This window comes from Silene latifolia, chromosome 5 (assembly GCF_048544455.1).
Source record: "Silene latifolia isolate original U9 population chromosome 5, ASM4854445v1, whole genome shotgun sequence".
NCBI lineage: Eukaryota > Viridiplantae > Streptophyta > Magnoliopsida > Caryophyllales > Caryophyllaceae > Silene > Silene latifolia.
In genome coordinates, this window is record NC_133530.1 from 74,633,470 (window position 1) to 74,657,687 (window position 24,218).

A 24,218-nucleotide genomic window follows, 5' to 3' on the forward strand; every position below is an offset into this window, starting at 1 on the left:
GTCCTTCGACCTAGGAGCTCGAGTCGGCTGCTGTTAAGGATGTCGATGGGTCCTGTGTGGTACTTGGGTGAGCGCTTGGCTCATCACTGCTATCGGGATGTTTTGACGGTTCCCATCGATCCTCCTAGGACGATGTTCAGGGAGCCTTCTGAGGCTAAGAGGGAGGCTGACTTGGCTGGCGCTGGTGGTGACGCCCTCCTGCTTCCTGGCGAGGACTACTCGGCATTCCTCTACGGGAGGTTGGCGTACTGGCCGGTTGTGGTGAGCATCTTACTCTCCTTTATTTTTGCTGATTTTGAGAATACGATGAAAGATCATCAATTAATGAGAAACATTTGAATTTGCAGGAGGTCGAGGCGGCGGGCATCGAGCCCCCAGAGTACCCCGAGACCCTTGAGTACACTGACGCGACCGGGAGGACGACGATCTCCGAGCTGCGTGACTTTCACGTAGCTGTGACGGATGCTGGCCTGGACGATTGGAAGCATCTGATTCGGAGGGTGAGCCTTTGATTTATATGATTTTCTTGTGTAAGAACACGTTTGATTGTATTTATCCAATTATTAAGAACTTCTTTTTGAAAATGCAGGTTGCGCCATCTCGGTTTGTAGCGTTATGGAGGGTGACCAACCGGTTGAGAGCTACTGCTATCGAGGCACTTGTCGGCGGTCGAGGTCGTCAGGTATGAACCTTTTATGTCTTTTCTTTCTAATTTTGATTTTCCAACTTTCTTGTAATTGCTTGAAATGATTGACATGAGCCAATTTTGTTGTTTGCAGGGGAGGAGTGAGCTGGAGCGAGAGTTGGCCCAGTCTCGGGAGAAGACAGCTCGCTTGTTGAGGGAGCTCGAGGTTCGTGACGCCGAGGTTGCTGCTCTCGAGGCGAGAGTTGCGGAGTTAGAGGGCGACCAACAGTAGTTTTGTTTTGTTGTTGTTTGTTTTTGTTGGCTGTGTCTTGCACGTTTGTACATTTTAGGACCTTTTTGGACATTTGGATTTTGCTTGGGGCTCGAGCCCCCAGTTTGTTGTACATATCCCTTTTTGGTTGTATATACGACGGCCAGAGTGCCTTTGCTGCTGGGTTGTGTTGCTTGTACCTACAAGTTAGCTTTGAACAGGTTTGGTGGATGACGGTTTGTGCCGTCATGCTGCCGAAATTTACATAGAAATCACGTAGAACATACATTTGTATACACATATGGCCTAAATTAGCGCAAAACGAATGACTAAAAGGTGCAAAAAAATGCAAAAGAAAGTGCCATAAAATGCAAAAAATTTACCGGAAATGACCGGACGGTAGGGAGGGTTACCCCCAAAAAAAAGGAAAAAATAGGGATCTATAAGTTAGAAATGTAATGTATGATGTGAGTGAAATGTTTAAATAAAAGGAATAAATAAAAGAAATGTGTATAAGTTTTGAAATAAATTACATTAAATTGGAGAAATGATTCCCCGAAAAAGAAAAAATAGAAAGAACTATGTAAGTGTGCTAAAATGACGAAAATACTGATATTGCCTCGAAATGCGTGCCCGCAAGTTTAGGAAACACGAATTATGGTAATTTTGACGTATTTACCAAAACAATAACCCGTAGGCATAGGAAATTATTCGTCAAGGAATTAGGAAAGATCCAACGCGGAAATTCACAGAAACAAAGCTGAGGAAGAGGCGCAGCCGGAGCTGCGTCCCTTTGAAGAGGCGCAGCAGGTGCTGCGCATGTTCCCAGGTGTATCCGTCCTGGCGGATTTTAGGAAACAGATTTTAGTATAAATAGAGACGTCGGTAGAGCTTTTATTCACACAATTCTTCCGTCTCTTCTTCGTCTTATTACATAAAATTCTCAAAATAATCTCTCATCATGAATACTTTGGAGATTCGTCTAAAAGAGTGGACCAACGAGTTTTCCAACATGGAGAAGCACGATATGGGTGCTTATAATCTTGGGTCTTTGTTGAGTTTGAAGCTTATCAAGGTTGTCAAACCATTCCTAGATGCTTGCCTTGATTATTGGGACCCGAATTATCATGTTTTTGCGTTTCCCGGAGGTGATATTTGCCCATTTCCTGAAGAAATTGCTGCTATTGGTGGGTGGGACCCAGAACACTTGCCTGCTATTCCTTCTACTTCACAAGGGTATAAGAACAAATTTAGAGACTTGCTTGGATTGTCAAGAATTGAGGTGGACCGTCTAGTGACCTCGAAAGGAGTGCGAATGTTGGACTTTATTGACCGATTCATTAATAAGGCCGACCCCAACGTCTCTTATGTTGCTAGGCGAAGGGCATTCGGGTTTTGCTTGTTGCATGTATATGTCCTTCAAGGGCATGTTGATGAAGACTTGAAAGGTGATCCCCGTCTCCTGGGCCTAGTTGAGCAAATGGAGCTGCGCAGGAGCCCAGCCTGTTTATGTTTAGGAGAGATTCTATTGGGCTTGGATAACAGGAAAGCCAATTGCGACCTACCGTATTTGGGAAGTCCCGTTATTTTGCAGGTAAAAGAACATTTTTTTTTCTTTCTTTTTTTTTTCGTTCTTCTGTTTCATTTTTTTTTTGTTTTTTTTTTTGTTTTTTGTTTTTGTTTTTTAATACCCGCTTTTGGTAGGTCTAGCTCATGGAGCGTCTTCGATTGATCGAGCCCCCAGTTCATGTTCCTTCTTATCACACTCGTTCGATTGCAATGAGGACCAGGCTTTACATGGTGGACTTCACTCGTGTGACACCCTCACTTATCGCGGAAAAGTAAACACGTAATTCTAGAATAAAACTGCATGGATATGTTTGTAATAGGTTCAATTGGGTAAAAACCTGTAATTTTAAAACCTGAACCTGTTATAAAGATATCCAAATTGGAAGGTGTCAAACATACAAGGTCTAACTAGAAGTGTCATAACATAACCATCGCTAAAGTCGCGAATAGCAAATTATGCAACCAAATGTAAAGAAGGAGACATATGTCCCTAAAATGTATGTGACATAAAAAGTGTATAAGGGTCACAATAAAATAAAACCAATCTAGGTTCCAAGGTTACTTTGCTCGCTAGCTCGTCCATGTACCCCATATATGCATCACCTACCTGTCAATCGCATTTTATACAAATACAAAAGCCACAGTCAGTGGGGAGTAACTCTGAGTTCTCCCAGCCACGAAATGTCATAATTAATATAACATGTAAACATAAGAATATGAATATGAATAACACATAGCCTTAGCATATAAATGCTAGACAATCGTGCTTATCATGTGAACAACAATATAACAACACATAGTCCTAGCATGTGAATACTAGACCGACTCATACTACACTATCATGTGAATCACATAACATCCAGGAATCCAAACTCTATCAACCATAGCCGGCTTGCATCTCACCTTCTATGATTCATAGAATCATCAAACAAGAAAGGGCAATATATCAAAGACAGGCATAAGTTCTTAGCACCGTTAATAGTCACTCAGAATCGAGTCTATACCACGAGGTAGGGAAGGTAATCGAACCGGTATCTTGGCTCGAGGTTCTATCAAAACATGGCCAAGACACAACACAACCCTAGTACTAAATCAAGCAGACCTAGACATGCGGATACACACCACCGCACCCAAGACCCACAATTTTATAAAACCATGTGAGTACCCTAAGGAGTCCACCAAAGGGTTGGCTAGTACTTAAGTGACCGACCACTTACTCTCAAAATAAGTAACGAGGTCATGCCCCAACTTGGATATAAACCCACCAAGTCGGGAACACAGAGGCTATTAAGCAGTGAACATACACTCGTCAAAGACTATACTGACCTATCTATGATGAAGGCCGAAATACTCACCTAGGACCTAGTCCCAGCTTGAATACTTTAGCCCACACCACACAAGACAAGTAGGATACCCAATTAACCATAAGAGGGGCAAAGAGTCCAACTTACCAACATAAATGCTAACATTCTATCATGTGAAAGGCTATATAAATGTCTATTGAGACAATCCAACGATATCCTCAATGTCATCAATAACCAAATTATAGCTAACCATCAATATCATAGTCCATGAGAATAAACTACAATGGCTAAAGGCAAACAAGACTCAAGCATAAGGCATCCAAAGCATCCAACAACCAACATGTGAAATGATAATTACAAATATCAAGGCATAACATAAAACCTCCAATAACAACCAATCTTACCTCAAAGACAAACCCTCGACCCGAGTCCCGCGACGGTTCATCGGTCAAATCGAGGCTGACTGGTTTAAACCTAATTTGACCAAACACGTTCGGTCAATCTGGCCCAGCTCAGAGTCTTTGCCTACTTTGGCCCAAATCATAAAATTTATCACAATATAATTCTCATGCTATTTCTAATTTCTATCATGTGAAAAACGAAAGTAACACATTATCAATCACCTAAACACTTAACAAACAACAGGCACAACATTAACTACTAATGTGACATTAATTCGTCGAGTAACTCGGAATAGTTACCTTACGCTAGCAAAGAGACAAGTAATAACTTGAGAAAGCTTCTAAAACTCAAAATTACTCTTCATCTTCAACCACATATGAGCCACCTAAAATAATTATGTGAAAGGACGATATTAACGAATTATCTTTATATAAAATATGAGACGGAAATTAATTTAATTATATTTTAAATAAACCAAACTAGCGTCAAAACAATTTATGGACACGGCTCAAAAGTTATTATGATAACCTCAAACTCGGCCTAACCACCAACTACACATGGCCTCAAACTCGTGACTTAGCTAGGCCACGGCCAGGCCACAGCTAGGCCACTGGGAGTCCGACACGACCACCACCCGACTACCCATAGCCACCCTTCACCCTACTTCATAACCTGACCCAAAAATCAGTCCAAAACAGAACCTAAAAGATGCCTAAGTTCGACCCCAACTCCAGTCCTCAAATGCAAAGTGAAAACCCACGATGACAGCTCTCGTCCCTGCCCAAAACAGAGTACCAATCGTCCCCTTAAGACTCCATTCTCGCGCCTAAAAACAGTCCTAGCTGAGCCAACTAAGTCAGCATTTAAAACGGTTTTAGAGCGGAAATCCACAAGTATAAAGCAACTCAAAAACAGACCCTAAAGACTACAAAAATCGCCCCAACACAGAGTCCAAATTAGTCCAAAACAATCCCTACATGTCAGTATACACCGTCTCAACTATAAAACACACCAATTATCACCCAAAACAATCCATACATGTCAGCATACACCGTCTTAAATATACCACTTACTAACTAGCATCCCAAATGATCCCTAGAGGTCAGTATACACCGTCTCAATCATCTCCACATATCAGTATACACCGTCTCAACTATACAACTGACTAATTAACATCCATAAGGATACAACTGACTAATTAACATCCATAAGGATCCCTATATATAATTATACACCGTCTCAATTATAAAACAGACTAACCAGCATTCGAAATAAACATATTTTACAAGTAATATCGAGTAATCCGTTATCGTTACCTTTTTAATCTTCTACCAGACCGTCTATTTTAGTACATACAACCGTCTTATAATAAATAAAGCTGAAAATATAAATGGGTTTGTAAAAATACATGACGAAAATGAATTTTACTTACAACGGATTGACGAGAACGACGAAAGGAGCGCTATGGAACAAAAATAGTTGAAAACGGATGACAAACGGAGTGACGATATCGATTTTGAAGATCCAAAAACTGAAACAGGGAAAAAAATATGAAGAAAGAAGAAACGAGAAGAAGAAAGAGACGTGGAAGTGGGGGAGCAAACTTGCTGCCGCTATTTATTATACGTACGTTTCTTCATCGTTAAGAAACTTCGATAGTTATTAAAACCGTTTCGAGTTAAATTTAACCGGTTTAAGTAAAAGTTTCAGTAATAAAACGGAATCAATAATAAACAAATTTAATGAGTGAAAATAAAATAAACTCAGCTAGTTAACGTAAATAATACAATATCAGCTTGAATCGGAATTATTAGCGATTTTTACAAAACTAACGGATATTAATAAAAATTGCTAATTTAGTGAAATAAGCTCAAAATAGCTAATTGGACGGTTTTGTTCCCAAAATCCATCTCGGGTTCACTTAAAACAACTTTCATAAGGACTCGTAAAGAAACGGAAATTATTAAATAAATAAACTCGAACTAACTTTAAATAAACTTATTAATGATTATTAAAATTAACGTATCGAATTATGATGAAATTAATTAATTAGCTAAGCATATATATATAAATCGTTAAATGATGTAATTAAATTCAAAATAGCAATTAAAAGAATTTTATCCAACTTAATAAAATACGGGGTGTTACAACTCGGGTCTGCAATTATTGGGAGAACAAACTGAAGAGTGATGATGGACCCTTTATTAGGTGGGTTTTACCATGGTGGCACCTCAAATCTGTCACTGAAGTATCTTCCTTGGATCCTACCCGATCTGTGCGCATTCCTGGCTTGGAATTCATGGTATGCATCTTCCCGGAGAGGCTGATGAGACAGGTTGGACTAAAGCAGACAATCCCGAAGCTTGACACTGTCCCGCAGACTGTCGTGGCGCTTACTACTGAGAGCCGAAGAGAGTGGGCCATTAAATGGGCTCAAAGAAATGTATGGTTCTTAAACTCTTCTGTTAGTGCCTTATGGGTGTCGGACTCCAACCAGCGGTGGAGGAAAGCAACTACTCCGGAGGAGCGCGAGAGATTGAGGAAGCGCGAGCCCATTGACTACAAGGTACGCGAAGTGGAAAAGCAGAAAGAGAAGCATCTGACTGAGGGAGAGAAGGAAGCCGGGTTTCGAGTTATTCATCCTTCGAAGAAACCGAAGACCTCTCCTGCCGTGGACAAAGTGATTGACATGAATGGGAAGGCTAGACCGCGAGAAAGACCGTTGGTGATTAGGTCTGAAGTGGCGCAAGAGCGTCCGGATCGGGGTCGTGACAAGAAATATGACAAGAATGACAAGGGCAAAGGGAAGATGGAGGAATAGCCCAAGTCTTTATTATTATTTACTATTATTATTATTGTAATAAGGAGGTGGGGTTTTTAGAATCCTAGCCTATTATTATTATGTAACGTATTATTATTATTATTAGAAATGAATGGAATAAAGGAGGTTAATTGGTTATGAAACCGTTTGTGATTTTCTATTCATTATTCTTATCGAATTCCAAACGCAATTGCAAATGTCCTTCTATTTACATTTTGAAATTAGTTGGTTGTATCCTGTGAAGGATTGCCTACGTATTCATTTAAAAAATGAAATCAAACCCTTGCGCGTAGTTCGAGTAAATGTAAAAGAATAATTGTTCTAAGCAAGAGCTTGTAATGAACTTAGAAAATAAGCATGAGCTTTTTACTTACTCTAATGGTGCGAATTTAGTTTATTTGATGATATGAGGATGACGATTTGTCAAAATGCAAGAGCAGAGTGACATTGGCCTATTTCAGCTTGGCCAGGGGCCGTTTATTTATTGCCACAAGAGCGACACGTGAGGTTACGCGAGGCGCGTTTTTGTTCCTATTCTAGGCATAATACCGTTTTAATTGGTCAAGGTTTGTTGGGTTGGCAAATTCACTCCCATCTAGGTCTGTGATTCTAACCGCACCCCCTGGAAGTATGGACTTGACTATAAATGGTCCGGCCCAATTAGGTTTGAATTCTCCCCGCGGATCGACAGGTAAAAGAGCTCTAACCGACATGAGTACTAAGTCTCCTTCCTTGATGTTCCTTGGTTTGACCCTTTTGTTGAAGGCTTGTTTGATAAGTGCTTGATAGGTTTGGACATTATGTAAGGCGCGTAGCTTACGTTCATCCAGGAGGATGAGTTCTTCGTATCTATCCCTCTTCCAATCGGCTTCTGGGATTTGACTTTCGAGTAAGATACGCAATGATGGTATTTCTAACTCGACTGGTTGTACAGCTTCAATGCCGTAGGTCAAATAGAAAGGGGTGGCCCCAGTGGGCGTCCTTACAGATGTGCGATATCCCCACAAAGCAAAGGGTATTTTGCTTGGCCAATCTCGATAGTTGTCAATCATTTTCTTGAGAATTGTGACAACGTTCTTGTTTGCCGCCTCTACCGCGCCATTAGTCTGTGGTCTATATGGCAAAGAGTGGTGATGCCTAATTTTGTACTTGGCTAGCAATTGCTCAGTCTCAGCTTGGAAGTGTGATCCATTATCGCTAATGATCTCATGTGGGCAACCGTATCGACAAATGATGTTGTTTTGTATGAACTTTGCCACGTTTTTAGCCGTGAGACTAGTGTAGGAAGCCGCTTCTACCCATTTGGTGAAATAGTCGATTGCCACTAGGATGAAACAGTGACCTCCTGTTCCGGCTGGGGTTATCTTCCCGATTATGTCAATTCCCCAAGCAGAAAATGGCCAAGGAGATGTCATCGTATAGAGCAATGAAGGAGGGACATGCTGTACATTTCCGAAGATTTGGCATTTGTGGCAATGTCTTACATATTTGATGCAATCGGATTCCATTGTGGTCCAATAATACCCCAAACGTGTGATTTTCTTTGCCATCATGGGCCCACTCATGTGAGGACCGCATTCTCCATCATGGACTTCTTCCATCACTTTCCACGTCTGTGAATGATCAAGGCAACGTAGGATTACACCAAGAGGTGTTCTTTTGTATAATTCTCCTTGCATGAGAACGTATTGGGAAGCTAGTAGGCGTATAGCACGTTGTCCCCTTTTGTCCATATCCGGTGGATAGGTACCGTTGAGCTTGAAATTTAGGATTGCTTGGAACCATGGTTCTTCTGTGATTTCCTCTTCATCGGTGATTTGGTGGACATAAGCTGGCTCCGACCGTCGTTCGATACATAAAGGCATTTCCACCATGTCATCTGGCATATTAATCAAAGATGCAAGTTTTGCAAGAGCATCTGCAAATTGATTTTCTTCCTGAGGTAGGTGTAGATAGGTCACGAGATCAAAGAATTGGGCAACTTGGTCTATCCTGGCTTGATAAGGTGCTAGGCTTTCGCTCCGGATTTTCCAAGATCCCGTAACTTGATTGATGATCAGGGATGAATCCCCATGTACTCGGAGGTTTTTAATGCCTAAGCTCACTGCCGCTTGTAGTCCAATGAGACAAGCTTCAGATTCTCGCAAGATTATTTGTCACCTCGAAGTCGAGTTTGACAGAGATTGGTGTATGCTCGCCTTCAGGAGAAATGAGCAACACTCCTATTCCAAATCCTCTTAAGTTTGATGCTCCATCAAAGTAAAGGTCCCAGGAGTCTACATCGGTTTGGAGTATATCCTCGTCTGGAAATGACCAAGTATCTAATGTTTGTGCATCATGGATGGGATTTTCTGCAAAGAATTCGGCAACGGCGCGCCCTTTTATAACTTTTAGAGGCACGTATTTGAGATCGAACTCTGAGAGCATCAAAGTCCATCTTGCTAGGCGTCCGTTGAGGACGGGTTTCTCGAAGAGATATTTGACTGGATCCATTTTGGAGTATATCTTGACGGAGTAGCTAAGCATGTAGTGGCGTAGCTTCTTCGTTGCCCACACAAGAGCGAGGCATGTCTTTTCGAGTTTTGAGTATTTGCACTCGTACTCCAAGAACTTCTTACTAAGGTAGTAGATAGCCCTTTCTTCTTTTCCTACAGTTTGAGCCAGCATGGCGCCCATGGCTGTTTCAGTTACTGTGAGATACAAACCAAGAGGTTGATCTCGTTGAGGTGGCATGAGCACTGGTGGTTTAACTAATATCTCCTTAATTCGGTTGAAAGCCTTCTGACAGTCATCATCCCACATGGTGTGATCCGTTTTCTTGAGCTTCTTGAAGATAGGTTCACAAATCATGGTGAGTTTCGATATGAATCGACTTATATATTGTACTTTACCCAAGAATCCTCTGACTTCTTTTTCTGTTTGAGGTTGTGGCATTTCGATCAGAGCCTTGATCTTGGAAGGGTCTATTTCTATACCTCGTTGGCTAACGACGTATCCCAGGAGTTTGCCAGATGTTACTCCGAATGCGCACTTCGGAGGATTGAGTCTCATGTTGTACTTTCGTAGCCTTAAGAAGAATTTGCGAAGGTTCGCAATATGTCCTTCTCTATCCTTGGACTTGACAATCATGTCGTCTACGTATACCTTAACTTCTTTATGCATCATGTCAAGTAGGAGTGTGGTTGCGGTGCGTTGATATGTAGCTCCGGCATTGATTAACCTAAACGGCATGACCGTATAGCAATAGGTTCCTCATTGAGTGACAAAGGCGGTCTTATGCATGTCTTCTATGGCCATTTTGATTTGGTTATAACCCACGTACCCATCCATGAAGGATAGTAACGCGTGGTCTGCGGTATTGTCCACCAATATGTCGATATGTGGTAGAGAAAAGTCATCTTTGGGACTTGCTTTGTTTAAGTCTCTAAAATCAACACAAACACGGATTCTCCCATCCTTTTTGGGTACGGGTACTATGTTGGCTACCCAGTCAGAGTACTCGGAAACTTTGATGAATGCGGCCTTGAATTGCTTATCGACTTCTTCCTTAATCTTGAGAGCCCACTCTGTTCTTATTCGGCGAAGCTTCTGTTTCACGGGCTTGAAACCTGGCTTAATTGGGATCCTATGTTCGGCGATATCCATTTCGATCCCTGGCATGTCTTTGTAGGACCAAGCGAAAACGTCTTTGAACTCGTGTAGGAGGTCTATGAAACTGGCCCTTTCGGTGGGGTTCAGGGTAGTCCATATCCTAAGTTCTTGGGGATCTAGTTCGGTTCCTACATTGATGGGTTCGGTGTTCTCTATTACTGGTCCCCCTTCCCCCTCTTGTAGTATTTCTTTGGCTATGTAGAGAGGTATCTCAATTGAGTCTGGATCTGGGTCATCCTCAGTATCATCGTAAACAGAATTGCACTCAAGATAACACAAATAGTAAGCAGAACCTGATTTATTCATGTTAAAGTGTCAGAAAAGTTGAAACAAAGAAGCCATATGATCTGTGGTCAGTGGCGGTAAAGGGACAGTTGTTGGGAGATTTCCCGAACTACTGTTACTATTTGAGGCTAAGCTAGGAGAAACAAAGGGAATGGGGGTGACGACAGGAGGAGACTCCTTAGTGACTTCTCTAGAATCCGATTCTGACTCCGACTCTGACTCTGACTCGAATTCATCGTCTTCTAGTTCTCCTTTGAACATCTCTCCTTCTCTAGTGGTGAGCTTGAAGAGTCTTCTTTGATTGTTGGTCCACTTAATTGACTGTCTCCATCCTTTCTGCTGGTTTGCATTTGTTTATGTGATTAACGCGGTAGGGTTGAAGTGGTCGTCTTGAAGTATTATGGTAATGATCTCATCCTGCGCGGCTCTAACGAATCGATCTTCTCCAAATAGTAGACTAACAGCTTGTTCGTCTAAGCAAGGTGCTTGACGAGTTTTGATGGTAGGAACCGTTTCTGGAGGAATGAAGTAGCAATCGTGAAAGATCTCGATTCCGGCTAGCTTCCTTTCGAGATAGTGCCAAGGTTCGGGAAATCCGTGAAAGAGTTATAGACTTCCTTCCTTAACAAAGTATCCATTTAGGGTAGGGAGATAGGGTCGCATTTGGACTCCTACGTACTTATGGTTTTGAACTTGAGCGAGCATCTCGAGAACTTCCTCTTTAGTGGGTTTGTACCCTAGTCCAAGTGGTATTCTTTTTTAGTTGCTTTCTTTGTAGGGTGCGAAGGTGTTTCTTAGGATAGGGTTCAAAGGCATTACAGGGAAGTATCCCTGGGATTTGAGTATGTGGTTGACCACCAAGTTGGAGTAGGGATCGTAGTATAGGGGCGCCAATTCACTTTCTATGACACTTATGCTTTGAAAGCCCCCAAGTTCATATACCGGATCCGCAAGGACGTGATTATTCGACTTCTTTTCGATTATCGCCTTGATGGGTGACGAAGTGATCGTCACGACTTTGCCATTTAATGGGATCTTGATCTTTTGGTGAAGAGTGGATGTTACCGCTTTGGAAGCGTGAATCCAAGGTCTTCCTAGAAGTATGTTGAAGGAAGCCTCAATGTCCACTATTTGGAAGTTAACCTTTCGCTCAATTGGCCCTGTGGCTATGGTTAGGTTAACGAGTCCTACGACCTTTCGTCGTGTACCATCATATGCGCGAACACCTTGATTGGTGGGGGTCCAATCCGACTCTTTCATGCCTAGTTTGTATGCCGTTTTCAGGGGTATGACGTTGACCGCGGAGCCATCATCAACCAAGGTCATTGGCACATTATTCTTTAAACAAATGACAGTGATGTAAAGTGCCAAGTTGTGATTAGCGCCAAAGGGTGTCAAATCTTCATCTGAGAAAGTAATAGGATTACTTAGCTTCGGTGATTCTTGGAAGACCAAGTTGACTACATCTTCGGGTGTGGAATTGTGTGCTACATTTAGTTTGGCCAAAGCTTGCAGTAAAGCTTGGCGATGTGGGAATGAGCTTGCTACTAATTGCCAGACTGAAAGATCAGCCTTTGTCTTCTATAATTGCTTGAACAATTATCAGTGGAGTCATCTTCGTTATCATTTGGTGTGACAACGTTGGTTGGACCATTTTGAGAAGTACTTTGATATGGGCGTCCCGAACGAGTTAGGTGGTCCACATCTTGGTCTTCACCATTTTGGAATATTTCCTTGACTAGGGAGTGTTCAATGAGATACTCGTCTTCATCATCATCGGCCCATACTCCATTGACTGTAGCTAGTTCCCTCATTCTCATGATCTCGTCCTCTAATTGTGTGATTTGGTCAACTAGTTTATCAACCACGGCGACTATTTCTTGCATAGTAGCATTTTGAGAGAAAATTAGTGGCGCATGTTCTTTAGGTGTCGCACTGGGGTCATGTAAATTCGTCACCATGTTTTCCAATTCCCAAACTTGCCTATCTACACTCCTTGCCCATGCGATGAAGTCGGCGATGGTAGGGGAAATGGTAGAGTAGAATCCTTCATTCTCGATTGCGTGGATTTCATTTTCAACTGGAGAAATGAGGTGTGAACAATCTAAGGTAGATTCTTCACTTGTGATCACTAAAATTCCAAGAGGATTCTGAGTGTTGTTGGGTTTGCCTTCCGGCGGTATTGGTAGTCGACCATCCTCAACCATGTCTTGAAGCACATTTTTCAACTTTTAGCATTTTTCTGTGTCATGTCCCTTACCCCTATGATATTCGCAGTATGAGTTCTCGTCCCAGAACTTGGATTTCTTTTCTGGTTCGGGAGTAGGTCCTATGGGTTGGAGTTTGCCTTGTTTCATTAGCCTTTTTAGAGCATTGAAGTAAGTGTCCCCAAGATTTGTGAATTTCCTTGGTGGGGTACTCTTCTTGGATGGCTCGAGAAGGTTAACCTCATCGGTCTTGCTAGTGGAGCCATAAGAACGACTTGTTGAGCCTTGATATCCTCGACCTACCGTTTTGGACAAGAGCCCTTTACGGATGTCATCTTCAATTCTCGTCCCTAGTACGGTTAAATCCTTGAAAGTTTTGATGTTTTGGTATCTCAAATGGTTGGCATAGATGGGCTTTAAGTTGTCCACGAATTTCTCCACGAGGGTAGCTTCATCTGGGCGTTCAACTAGTTGGGTACTAGTCTTCTTCCACCTACTTAGGAAGTTGGTGAAGCCTTCTTTGTCATTTTGGGTAATAACCTCTAGAGTGCGCATGTTAACTTGGATCACAGCATTATCCGCATATTGCTTAGCAAACTCGATTGCGGCATCTTCCCAAGTAGCGATCTTCTTGTGTTCTAGAAAGTAGAACCATTGCTTTGGGATGGTGTCAAGAGATGAAGGAAAGATCCTTAAGAACATCTCGGGTTTGATGCCTTTGATAGACATGTAATCCTTGAAGGCACGGATATGATTCAAAGGATTTTCATGCCCCTTGAATTTAGGGATATCCGTCATGTTGAAGTTGGTTGGCAACTTGGAATTTACGGCCTCATACTTGCGATTATTCTCCCTATAAATGTCATCCCCTTTAAGATACATCAATTGCTCCTCTAAGTATTGGAGTCTTTTCTCAGCTGCAGTCATTTCCATGGGAGGATTTTCGTCCCTAGAGTCATTCACGAAGTCATCAACGACTTCACTTTCTCGAGGAGGCAACCTCGCTTCTACGGCATAGATCCGGCCTTCGATGGTGTCAAGGCGATCATACACTTGGTCTTGGGTAACTTGGATTTGAGCTAGCGCAGTTAGGATTCGATCATTACCATCTTGGAGTTGATTGAAGTTCACGTCGCTTGTTTCAGGCATCTTGGAAAACTGGATAAGAGATCGACGACGAATCAAAACACGATCGACCATTCTAGCACACTTACTAAGAAAGAAATGTTTTGACTCGTAAAGTGGGTGTGTGCCACTTGTGTCAGTGAGCTTTTGAAGAAATGACAAAGTTTGGAAATGTGTTTCCTAGTCAACTATAGTGTAGTTGTAGGAGTGGACTCGAAGTGAGGTTTTGAAATGGGCTTGGGCCCGAAATTTGACTCGACAAATGGACAGAGTTTCGACTCGGTTTTGCGCTAATCATAGGCCTTTTTTTTTTAAATTTACATTTTTAAAAGGGATTTTGATTTTACAAAAATTGTCATGGTTTCGTTTAGAAATGGTGATCACGTACGATACAAACATATATATAGGCATTATAACGGGATGCTGAGTGCATTTAAAAAGGTTTTGGTTTAAAGGGTGGGTTACCATACCGAACAATCAAACCCGAAGTCTGTGGAGAGGCTCGTACCAAACAAGAGTAAGGCCGATTCCTAGTCCATTTCCTCAAGTAGTGAAGGTCCTTGATACAAACAAGAGTAAGCATCATGGTATGGATGACGTTAATCGCTATCCATCCTTAGGCCCAAATAAGAATTAGGACCGTTTAGATGGGACGATTGGTCGAATGGGTTGGGTTGGGCCTAGGAAGGCCAAATGAAACGATCTAGGAAGACCGAGTTATGAAAACCGACAATTGTCTTGTACAAACTATTCCCTAACCTTGTTCAAGTTTCACCCTTTTGACTACATGTAAGTGTATTATCCCCAGCGGAGTCGCCAAACTGTGGACATGGGGCCACGGGGGCGCTTGGGAAACAAACGTTTGCATTTGTGGAGTCGCCACCAATTTATTGTGGAAAATTGGAAACCGTTCGAATACCTCGTGCCATGTCAAGACACAAAGTAGTGACATGAACACCAAGAACTCGTTACCTTTAGCATTCTATGTCTAGAATGACTCTCGTGGATGCCAATGAACACGGATGTTCACAGAGATCTGGAGTAAGGGGTGAGGGTACGTATTAGGAAGCTCTTTTGATCGAACACCTAATCCCCCCCGCCTCGATAGCGGCCTCTACTAATGATTAGGGAAATTATTCATACTCGATATATCGTCGATTATATGCATGCAATGCAACATCCAAGTTTTAATCCTAACATGTGAAGATTAACTAGGTCGGTGAACAATTAATTTAATCATACAATTGGGTCAAAGTTGGGATTTAGGGTTCAATTACATGTGAAAACATACAAATGATGAAAAACAATGAGAAATACAATAAAAGAAAATTACAATAATTACATCGGGTTTAACGATTTATGTCGAAAATACTTCTAAAACGGATAATTTGAGAAAAAGAATAAAGGAATGAATTAACGAACAAATCAGTAGGCGATAATACGGTTAATAGTTAATTATACGTAAACTAATTAATCAGGTCAAGGCAGAACGGAAGTTCAGAGACAGAAGTCAACCTGGAACAGGCGCATTAGGACTGCGCCCTTTGGAAGAGGCGCAGCAGTTGCTGCGTCTGTTCCAAGGGCGAGTTCTGGCTGTGAAGCCGGAACTGCAAATCGTTAATATTAATTGATGAATTTAAGGATTGATTATGATAACTAACTCAGATAGAAGTGATTTAATACATTAATCACATACGAATGAGTCATAAAAGCGATAAAACACGGATGAAACGAATACAAACGAATTATTTACATGGATGAAAGATTGATTAGTGACATGGGTGAACTAAATAGATTAAATACGGCGAATTAATGACGAACTAATGACGAATATGACAATAGACAGATGAAAATATATCAAAGGTCGAATTCCAGAAACTCAATATGAACGAATTGAATCTCTACAACCCGGATTGATTTTAATGACGAAAACCCGCAAATATTGGATTATAAGGGATTTAAGTCGAATTTAATGACGAATTTTATGTGTTAATGATTGATAAACAATATACATGTGAAATTATTATGCTATTATGTCAAAGAATTGAAAAACAAACAAAACAAATAAAAGTTGACGAATTTACAGAGGACGAAGGAAGAAGAAAGGAAGCAGGAACTGCGGCAGCCTCACGAAGAAGCGCAGCAGGTACTGCGCTCCTTCGAAGAGGCGCAGCAGTTGCTGCGTCCTTTCTTGACGGTTATCTTCTGGTAATCCGTAAAAAGGGTTTTAAACACGGTTTTAGAAATCGGTTTTAATAAATATTTTCGACATAAATCTTACATTAGTGATACAAAAAGGTAAATAACAATAAATAAAGAGAGATTTACACCCTCAGAACGAGATGAACTAAGTTTACGATTAGTGATGCTCGACTCGAATGTAACGAAAGTGCCCTCGTAGGAGGAAAACGATTAAGATTAATTAAGTTGATTGATTGTGGAGTTGGTCAAATTGGTCGGTCATGCAAACGAGGCTGGTACTAAGAAGGATCCGAGCTTACGTGGACGAATGTTCAAGCACGTAGACGCCAAAAATTAAGAACGTGGTCTAGAATGCAAAGGGAGAAGAGAAGGGCGGACACTCGCGTGAGAAATATAAGGAGCGAAGCCTCCTATTTATACTAATCACGTGAAAGAATAGGGTTTTCGGAGAGACTTTGAAAGTGAATCTCGGAAATATATGAAAAAGATACGAAAAAGACGCAGAAAAGGACCTGGGAAGAGGCGCAGCAGTCACTGCGTCTCTTGGAAGAGGCGCAGCACCTGATGCGTTTATTCCCAAGTGGTTTCCTCCTGCGGAAGAAAGATTTCCGTGTTTAATTTATGGAATAACGGGATTATCTTATTTTCCTTAATATTTTGTATGAATATTACGGGAAATTGTTTACCAAAGATTAAAAGATTGTGAAAGATTTATAAATTATGGAATAGAAATATCCGGAACATTCCAGAACATTCTGACTCGGGATTTAGCGGTTATCAGAAAATGAAGACGGTTTTAGGCCCGGACTCCAAATGTACTCTAATTACTGTCAAAACGACCGTATCGACGCGTAGATGACAACTAAGAGGTAGACATCAGTGTTTGAGCAATCACTTGACGATAAACTTACGAACTGTCACAAATCGTTCCGCGTACCAAACATGCGGCCCAATCTTCACCGGGTGGTTTGCGGGAGGTGCAGAAATAAGGTATCTACAAGTATGGGAACCCACGGGATGGTATTCGAACAGTTCACGCGGTTGATAAGGCATTCGTGGCTCAGCTGGAAGCTATGAATGCCTTTTTTGATAGATTGGAGCTGCAATCTACTGGGGAGCCACAGACGGTTCATTTTCTTACTAGACAGGACACCGTCACATGTGAGAGGTGCGGGAGCAACGACGGTCATACTCCTATTGACTGTCTTACAGAGAAGGAACAGGTCCTTGCTTTTCAACAATACAGGCAAGGAGGGGGTTCCTATTATAATAACCAAGGGGCAGTCCACCCCAACTTGAGGTGGACAAGTCAAAATGTGCTCAATCCCACTCCTCCACCGCAGCAGCAGCAGCCATATGTCCCTCCTCATAAGGCTCAACAAGGCTTTCACAAGCCTCCTTCCTTCCCTCCTCCCAATCAAGGTGCATCATCTTCTGGTGGTGTAAGTGAGCTATCTGAGTTGAAGACGATGTTGCAGTCTTTGACAAAGCAGTGGCAGCTAAGTGACCAACAAAAAGATGCGTCCATCAAGTCACTTGAAACTCAAGTTGCCCAGTTAGCCGCGAACCAGTCCACGAGAAAGCAGGGTCATTTGCTATCACAAGCCGATAAGAATCCACATGAGACGGTGAATTTAATAAATCTGAGAAGCGGTCGTTCATATGAGGGACCCGAGCTGTTGAAATCAGACCCGAGGAAGGCTAATACTGCTGATGAACAGATTACTGTTGATGAAAACGAGCTGACAACGAAGAAAGTGCTCGATCAACTAGTTTCTGGGGGTCGATCGAGGAAAACTTATGAAGAAAGGACTCGATCGAATGAAAATACTGCTCGATCGAGTGACCATGAAAAGAACAGCTCGATCGAGTAGCCCAAACAGCTCGATTGAGTGGAAATGTTGAGGAAAGAGTTCGATCGAGTGATATTTTTGCTCGATCGACTATTGCTGATAAAGAAAAACTCGATCGAGAGCCTGCTAGTGCTCGATCGAGTGAAATATCTCCTAAAAGACCTCGATCGAGAGGTAAGAAGTCTCGATCAAAGGATATAGAGCTTGATCCAGCCGACACGTTGGAAGAGAGGAACAAGGGGCTCGAAATACCTATTACCGTGCCCTACCCGAGGCGACTACAGAACACGAAGGCTAATCAACAGTTCGGTAAATTTGCCGAACTCCTGAAAAGCTTGCAAGTCACTGTTCCGTTCGCCGAATTGCTGACACAGGTACCCTCTTACCTTAAATTTATGAAAGAAATTTTATCACGTAAAAGGCATATTAATGATCATGAGACGGTAGCTTTGACCGAGGTAGGGACTGCCCTAGTTCAAAATAAGTTACCTCCCAAATAGTCAGACCCGGGTAGTTTCTCGATTTCGTGTCTATAAGTACCCACTTGATTGGTAACGCGTTATGCGATCTTGGCGCTAGCGTGATTCTCTTAACCCTGTCTCTTGCCAAGAGACTTGGTTTGACTAAGTTTAATTGCACGAACATGACTGCACAGATGGCCGACCGTAGTATATCAAGGCCGTTAGGTGTCATTGAGGACATACCTATTAAGATCGAGAGGTTCTTTATTCCCGTTGATTTCATTGTACTTGACATCCCCGAGGATACTCACACCCCTATCATTTTAGGGAGACCATTTTTATTCACTGCTCGCAGTGATTGACGTCGGGGGCAAGACATTGACTTTTCAGGTTGGGACGAGGAATTAATATTCCATCAGTCTAAGTCCCGAAGGGCTCCCATGCAAGCTCAGCCTTGCAATGCCCTTACCTCTACTGACTCCCTTATTGACACTCCAAATGAAAATTTGGAATTCTGTGCTGCCATTGTGACCCCCCCGCCTCAGATTGACAGCAAAAAGGAGGAGAATTCGCCTGTTTTCCTTGCTGCAGGTACAGATGAAAATAATGCAGGAATTGTCAATGGTCATTGTGCAATTAATATCAGTCAAAGTGGAGATGATAACGTTAAAGCTGGTGAGAAAGGAATAAGGACGAGAAAAGTTCGCCCGTATGTGGACGTCAACTATTCTCCTCTTACTGATTCAAGTACAAGCTCATGGAGAATGAAGAGGACGGTTAATGTTGGTGAAGTGACGTCCTCCAGTCAAAAGCCCTCCGTGGGGCTACTGAATTGTTTTGAGAAGTGAGCGGGGAATGCCCCGTGTAACAAATTGTAAAAACTATTTTTAATTTCCATTGTATTTATTTATTGCATTTTATTAGGACAATTAGATTATAGACATTTTTAGTATAGTTTGGAAGACTATAGACTGTTACTTTTTATATTTGGTATATTGGGATATGTTTGCGAGTGTTTTTATGCAGGTTTGGGGAGATTATACGCAATTTCAAGGAATTACACGAGGAAAAACACTCGATCAAGTACTTTTTGTACTCGATCGAGAGGATTATGCTCGATCGAATGGTTACAGAGTGCTCGATCGAAAGCAGCTAAATAGGGGAGTACTCGATCGAGTTTATTTTTACTCGATCGAGTGGATTGCATACCAGAGCTCTCGATCGAGTGGTTTAAAATCACTCGATCGAGTGAATTTGCAAATGCCGCACATGAAGTGTCTTCTAAACTTCCTATTTTCCTTCCCTTTTCATTATTTCATTTCCTCTTTCATTGTTTAACCCCTTATTGCGACTAAACCTCCCAAAATCCTCCATTAATCTTGCCCTTATACCAAATCCAACACCTACAATTTGTTCATTGCTAACTAATCGACTTTTGCCCTCTATTTTCCCCTTGATTCTCGCTTGTTTGCTCGGTCAATTAGAGGAGTTAGGGTTCGCGATTTTTAGTCAAAGAATCGCCCAATCTGCTTGTTGTTTGTCGATTAATTGCTTAATTTGTAGGTTTCTCATCATCAAGTAAGTATTCCCTTACTTCATTATCTTTTTATTGCATTAATTTTGCCTTTTTGAAGTACATTGGGAATTAGGGTTTCGGGTAGTCAATCTTGGTCGAAATTTTCGACGGTTCTTATGATTTTCTGCCTAATTTGCCTTACTTGATGATTAATTCCCTTACCTCATCGCCATTTACATGTTTAATTCGAATTTTATGAGGAAATTTGTGATTAGGGTTCTTGCCAGTCGAATTTTTCGACTGACATTGGGTTTTTCCTGCTGTTTATGCTTAATTTGCTTCAATTGATGCTTATCCCCCTTACCCTATCACTGATCATCTGTTTTATTCGAATTTTTGAGGAAAAATTTGGGAATTATGGGCTGTTTAGCCGAAATTTTCGATTGTCTTTGGGGAATTTTCTGCTGTTTCGCTGTAATTTAATTATCGTTTCCCCTACCCTATTTGACTAGGACGGATTCTAACTCTATGCATTCTACCAGCTCGATTGTCAGTCCGTCCTTGTCTGAGACGATGGTCCCTGCTGCCACCACCGCCTCCGCACCTGCTAGTACCACAGCCTCTACCTCTGTTTTCCTTGTTAGTCCTTTGGTACTATCTTTCTTCGCTAGCACCGCCGCTAGCCCCGTTTCAGCCCACCACTTCACCCACAAAATTGTTAGACATTTCTGCTAGCCCTTCTTCCTCTATGGCAGTCTCTCGCTTCTTCATTGCGGCTTCGGCTAGTATTGTGTACGGTGACCACCCTCTTGTGTGGTCACCCGCTTGATCACAACAAGCACGGCGCTCTAGTTCCTCGTCCGTCGGAGGACGGGCTTCTACTTCAGATTCTAGAGGTCGGGGTCGTGCACGAGCTACACCTTCTGCTGGCCGTGTTACCATCCGAGGGGACGACTCCCTCGATTCGCACCCCGATTACCCCCAGGTAATTTTCGTTAACGGTGTTCACCGCACCAGATTTTTCCGTTTAGTTGACTGTGAGTTTCTCCCTACCCGTTTCCTATGCCGTACGTCACTTGAGAGGCTTGGTTTTTATGAGCCGGTGTGTGAGCTTTTGAGGGGTACGGGGATGACCGAACTTATTACTATGAGTGGCCATACCTTTAGGGAGCTGAGTCTTGAGTTCTTCAGCTCCTTCACCTTCTTCTCCGGGGCACACGATGCTGCCCCTACTAGTCTTTCTATGTCCTTCCGGTTGTTTAACCGGACTTTTTCTATGACATTGGAGGAGTTTGGCACTAGACTCAGCATTTCCTTCAGGGGTGTCACTACCGCCCCTAGGAAGGTCCTCCGTCAGCTTTGGCGGACCTTGGCCCGGACCACCTTTCCCGAGCGAAAGCTCGCTCAGGTCCATCATCCCCCTGCTCGTTACTTCCTCCGACTGATGGGAAGTACCATTTTTGGCCGAAAGGAGCCAAGCAACATCACTAACACCGAGCTTTCCATTTTGGGCGGTTACCTGAACATCGACAATGAAGGCCCCTTTGCCTTCAACATTGCCTATTTAACCGCCCAGTACTTCCAGACTCAGGGAGTGAAGACCACGGGCACCATCGTCTTCGGTGGCATAGCCACCTTTCTTGCCCATTCTCTCTTCCCTGCCTTGCCTCGTGACCTACAGTATATAGTTGGAGATAGGTACTTGAGCTTAGCTTCTATGCACTCTCAGACCTGGCTGACTTCAGATTATCGGACCTGGAAGATAGATAGTTCCTTGTCCGTAGACCTTCTTTGTAGCACCTTACCTCGTCTCGTCCCTTTGCCCATTGTTGCACAGGGAGTCCGACCACCACCCTTACCCGAGTACTACCTACCGATCCTACCACCTCATACTTTAGCCGCTTCTAAGAAGCGGCGTAGACCTAAGACCGGAGAGGGATCCACACCTTCCACGGGTGGCCAGACTTCCACGACCACACCTACCCCGATCCCTACTCCTACTCCTACTCCTGCGTCCGACCAGGCACAGCCAGTTTTTCCGGCTAATTTTATTTGTCCTCCACCCTTTGAGGCGTCTACGGTCATCGACCAAGGGCGCCGTGACAGTTTGTTGCTTGAGATGGCAGAGAGACAGGCTCGTATGGAGAGGGACATAGCTCTCACTTTGTTCCCTCTATACGAGTATCAAATGAGGCGACACCGTCCGATCCCAGAGGGTTGGCCACACCCTTCCTTCTACCGGTACCCAGCTGAGGGGTACCCAGAGTCTGCTAGTGAGGAGGAGGACGAGGACCCAGTGGCGGCCGCATCGAGAGCTCGAGCGTAGCAGAGGAGGAGGAGGAGGAGAGAGTATGAGGCGGACCCGGACTACACTATGATAGTGGAGGACATGACAGAGGAGGCTGACGAGTAGCTACTGGTCTACTCATTTCCCCAGTTTTCAGGCTGGTTTGGGGAAGTTCGTGTTTTGTATGTTTATTCTCGCTCTTTTATTTCTTTTGTCTCCTTTTTATTTTATTATTATTCATTTCTTGGTTGTATATTCCCGTTCCCCTGTATATATCTGCTGGTGTATGCTAGAGGACAACGAGGGGGTTGTCCGTTTTGGTTTGGGGAGGGTAATGCATCCTTTTAGTCTTCATTTGCATTTGTTTTGCATTCACGTTTCTATTTTTCAGCTTGCATTTGTATTTATTTATTCCTTTAAAATTCAAAAAATAAAAATAGAAAATTTCAAAAAATAAAAAAAATATTCACGTTTATTTTTGCATATAGGTTGAGTCGGAACGGTTGATTTCCGTGATGATATTGCACTTTAACTTGTCATTTTACTTGAGCCTTGCACTTTTATTGACGGTTATTAGCTGAGTCTTACGCATATTCTACGAGTTTTTGTTCAAATATAGCTGACTGTTTAGACTTGACCTGATAAATTGGCAACCTACTTTACAATTTCTGAGTTTTAGAGCCTTATAACTGGTGACATTCATGACCGGTTTATATAGGAATTGAGAGTAGTACTCCTTGCATAGCATGTTCATCATTTTTGCACTTTTATGACATTCGATTTCTTGTCAAATGCATACATTCGGGTTTGTGGTCGGTGTCACATGTAGGGAGGTGCTTGCAAATTTTTCTCTTTTCTTACATTTTTCACCCATTTAGCTCCACTTAAGCCAAACCTTGCCTTTTTGACCCATTACCTATATCCAAAACTAAGCCTGCCTAGTCAAGCTAGTTTAGTATGTCTTTTGCGGTATGATTTTCCGTCTGCGGTTTGGCCCGTGTGTATTTTGATTGGAGTTGGTGGAGATGAAGGAAGGGAGTATGAGAAAAAAAAAGAATTGAAAAAAAAATGAAAAGAAAAAAGAGGAAATCGTGAAAAGAAAAAAGAAAAAAAAAAGGAAAACGTGAAGAAAAAGAAGAAAAAAAAAAGATTGAAAAAGTTATTAATTTGTTTTATTTTATTCATTAAGACGGTATTAAAAAAGGGAAGTTTGTGACCGTCTCACTCCTCCGTTCTTATTCATATATTTTTGAGGAGATAATGTAATTGGATGGTGAGTTGTGTGCCAAATGAAGGGTACTTGTACTTATTTTTCAGTCAGTTGAGATTCGGACGGTCTTATATGGTCCTGTTTAGGAACTAGCTTGACGCTTTTACCTCCACATTTCCATAAATTGTTTTGCCTTTTCTCACCTGAACCTCACTATTCCTATACTATTTGTAAGCCCTCGGCTGTGACGGACATTATTGGTTGGATTGTGTGCATTAGTTCTTGAATCGTCTTTCATTTTTGTTGCATGCATGCTATGTAGGTCGCAGTTTAGGTGAGTGACTGTTTCTCTTTCTCTCTTTTACATATAATTCACCCTTTGCTTCATGAGAGAAGAGTGACCACGTGAGAGTCCGATTTTGTTGGTCT